At 40.0% G+C, this 4,073-nt stretch overlaps 1 long non-coding RNA gene across 1 annotated transcript; it reads left to right on the top strand.

The window, feature by feature from the left end:
• Positions 1–383: 383 nt before the first annotated feature.
• Positions 384–2,811, top strand: LOC135373083 (uncharacterized). Its single transcript, XR_010416269.1, has 2 exons — positions 384–481; positions 1,475–2,811. It is a non-coding gene; the product is annotated as an uncharacterized LOC135373083 (long non-coding RNA).
• The last annotated feature ends 1,262 nt before the right edge of the window (positions 2,812–4,073 follow it).

The following is a 4,073-nucleotide window of genomic DNA, read 5'->3' as shown; positions in this document are numbered from 1 at the left end:
CAAAAAATGGTAAGTCGAGGTTCAGATATAAAAAATAGCAAGCTTAATGAATCGATTGTGCAGCTGTCCTACTGCGCTTACTCTGATATAACCACGATTAACAACACAATAGTACTATTGATAATCTAACTTCTGAATTATCACAGGTGCACGCTGAATGCGGAAATGAAGCATGATCTGGCTTGCATCTCGTCATGAAGAAATTGCTGACACGTTAGTTGCAGTCCACCTCCACCAACAGGTATGACAATGTGATGTTATAATTTGAGTATTCATCTATGTTCAACTTTTCATGTGCACTCGCATGCAGACATTTTGACACCACTTTTAAATCTGCCCTCAAAGTTACAACCTGTGCTTCCAGGGTGGAAACAAAGATCGCCATTGCGATTAGCTGCTATCTCCCAGTTCAAGCACTTTTGTGTCTGGACACTGGTTCCTGTGGATGGGGTGTTACAAGCTTTACTGTCTGATATAGAAGGTACGTTACATTAGTTCAATTTGTGGTTTGCACATTTTTGTTACTGTTAGCTGGATTACTGTTGGACATACAATCCTTTGACACACCGAAGCTGATGTCGCCTCTGTTAACATTTTAGAATTTTCAGTGTCATCAACGTCCATTGAGGAAGGTGCCTTTACTATCTGTGAATCTTCAACTGAAGAATAGCCCAGAATTCATGTTAACATTGTCTACTCCTATTAATTCACTGTCTGTTTTCTGAGAGCTAAGAAAAATGGAAACTATTTATTTGTCACAACTTCACACTGGATACTGGTGTGGTACTGGCTTGACATGTAAGCTAAAATACCTGGATTCTACAATAATTGTGTTCAACTTGGTGCATTACCGTGGGCAATGCCACATTCACTACATTTTTAGTGGGTCCGGTGCACAAATACTGTGTGCATACTGCATACATACATACTGTTCGATAGGCAAAAATACCTGAGCTGTGCTGTGTAGTCTTTCTACCCAAAGTCCATACTCTTACTGCAAAGTGACAGTACGTAGAACAGCAATGTGCAGGTATGCTGTGATAGAGATTCACAACAGAAAGAAGACTGTTGAGAGCATCTAAATTTTAATGAGACGAGACTTTTGTGCACAAGGCTGCTCTTGTTAATGTCTAACATGAAGTTACAAAATCCCAGAATATATACAACATGTTGTAATGTAGAGAGCGAGGGGTGGTACAGACATAAAGATAATTATATGATCATATATAATAAAATAAAAAGGGGGTACAACTGCCCCCTCAACTCAACTCGACAACTCAATAACTCTACTTATTCTCTACCTTACAACATGTCATATATTCTGGAATTTTGTAACTTGATGTTAGACATCAAGAAGTACAGCCTTCTGTGCAAAAGTATTCTTTCTGTTGTGCGCAATCATTATGAAGTAAATGCGACTATCCATTTCTTGTCATTAAATGCTTTTCCTTTCTTTCTTTCTTTTTTTCTGCAGTGATGAGCATTCATAAGGACACATGCCAGAAAGGGAGTCTCTTTGGGATGACAAACCCTCATCACCTCATGAGGATACAATGGTTGACGAATGGTTCTCAAGCACATCGAAACTTCCAACAAATAATTCATGAAAAAGCCAGTCAGTGCTAGCACCAGGAATTGAACGTGGGCCATCCTGCTACCAGTCAGAGATGTTCAGTGGTGTAGCCACGAGGGGGCTAGGGGGGGCTCGAGCCCCCCCTAGTTTTCGTATCGAGCCCCCCCCACCTTTGAGGTCGGGCTACGCCACTGGAGATGTTACATTTCAGGCGCTCATTGACTTTTGGTGAATTACTTGTTGACTTTGTCCCAAGGTGGAGCTCGCTACAGCTCATTTGCTATCTGTCAATGTTGTGGCGTGTGTTGCGTTTTTCTCTTTGTGTGTTCCAGACTCAGAACGGTTAATTTGGATCAGGTCAGGTACGTTTCATTTAGACATGGCAAACATAAAGTGGTGTTTCTCAACACAACTTAGCAGTGGTTTTCATGCATTACTGCTACGGCCATTAAGCGTGAATAGAAACCTAGCCAGAGCAGCTGATACACAGAGAGAACATAGCCCGTGTGTGTTTGTCTTTTCCACCGCAGCCCTTGGGTTTCCTCCCTGATGGCTACACATGTCAGGGATAGGTTTCAGAACCGGTAGTTCCCGCCAAGTGTGAATTGCTTTTCAGGGGATCATCACGCTGGCAGATGAAACATATGGTTTAAATTATTTGCAGGACAGGAATTGCGCAGCTTCACACAAATACTACTACTACGACGTAAGAGTGGTTTAAAATCTATATTTTTTGTGTTCCTGACATTATCGCACAAGATGTAGTATCCACTATGATCCTTTATGTGGGGGGGTTTGTACAGTGCAATCAACAGATGCTATTTACAAATCTGTGTTTTCTACTGTGTTGAAATGAGGTAGTTTGTATGTGAGAGCCATAGTGAAACACAGGCCCTCAAAAAACATGGCAACACATTGCAGGGACTCTGGATGCTGCCTAAATTTCCAGAACACACAGCTCAAGGCAGCGGTTAAATAACAAGTGGTTAGAGAAATCCAAGAAAGTTGCATCCGTAAGCAGTCCGCTGTTGGATTTGCTTCTGTCAGAGATACGTTATCTCAAAGGGAACGCACGGACACACTCAGAATGATACTAGGGCTGCCTGTGAAATAGAATGAGGAGAGGGGAAGATATATAACCCTTTTTCTTGTCTGTTATTCTATTGGTTAAATTGTCATTTTCTTAGCAGCATATGTGTGTATATTCCAGAGTCTGCTAATAAATATATCAGTTTAGAGCTAGCAGTCGCATTGTAGATGTCTCATCCTGTCCTTGGTTGCTTGTGATTCACTATGGCCATGCTTGCTAATGCAAAAACAGAAAACAAAAAAAAGACAATAGAAAAACACGGAAAGAGCGACCTAAAAAGCTGCCTGTTCTAGTGCTCACATGGAGGCAATGCAATGAGGTAACATGTTCCATTCATGAACTGTGCATAGTAGTACATATCACAACGGCAACCGATTATTCAGATTTTTCTTGAAGTACTTTGTTTTTTTTTAGCTTTGTTTGCACAGTCTATTATTGGAGCTTTATGTGATTCCCCTCTTCAGATACTTTAAGATTGCTGATGCTGTGCAGTTTGTTAATTTTGAAACTGTACTGTGCTGAGATACAAACACAGAATTGTCATATCTGCATTTGAGCACATAGGAATAATTTGTAAGTACTTTATTTGTTGACATTAATATTTGCACCTGGTCACAACATTGTTGATTTATGGAAAATGTAAATAAATATATTTATTTGCTTGCCAAACAATGCACAAATGTCTTCTTTTCTAGTGAGATATTCCCTGTTCACCAGACATAAATGTGGAAAAGTTAAAGGGGCACAATGATGGTAGAGTCTAGCGTTGCTTTTTGCCGCTTCACGTATATGCACTGTTATTCGTGTGCACATGTAGGAATAGGAAGGTAGAGGATGCGCATAAAAAATTTCGTGTGCAGCCACACATATGGTTCAGAAGATTAATTAGATGATGTCCAAGCATATATAATTGTGCTTCATGTGCAATGGGTATGCTAACGGATTGCTCCCATGAAGCCTTTTTATTTATTTTTTATAAATTCTTTTTATAAATGTTATTTTTGATTTTATATAAATTTCATATTACATATTGTATACTTATATTTTTATAAATTTTATACTAAAAACTCAAGTTGCACGGCCCCTGTAAGAGTGCCCTTTGCAAATGGTTTGGTAACGTGTCTCGAACTGTAAAGGTAAGAGGCAATCGAGAATGCTGCTGACAAGGTTGCAACTTACATATTGCTTATCACGTCCTACATACAAAGTGCTTTGTACAGTAATTCCTGAGCACGGAATTAATCCCGAGGCTGGCCAGTGGTGTCACCCACGACGACAAGTCACATAATTGCCTTTAATACTTTTACACCCCATGGGCTGAGTTGTGAATTGAAAGAGCACTCTACAGAAGGATAAGGTGCACCTGATTTCTAGGATCTATGCTATGCCCTAACTCTTCAGACACCACAT

Source organism: Ornithodoros turicata, unplaced genomic scaffold (genome assembly GCF_037126465.1).
Source record: "Ornithodoros turicata isolate Travis unplaced genomic scaffold, ASM3712646v1 Chromosome207, whole genome shotgun sequence".
NCBI lineage: Eukaryota > Metazoa > Arthropoda > Arachnida > Ixodida > Argasidae > Ornithodoros > Ornithodoros turicata.
Note: the sequence above shows the minus strand (reverse complement) of the source record. Positions and strands in the feature narration are given on the sequence as shown.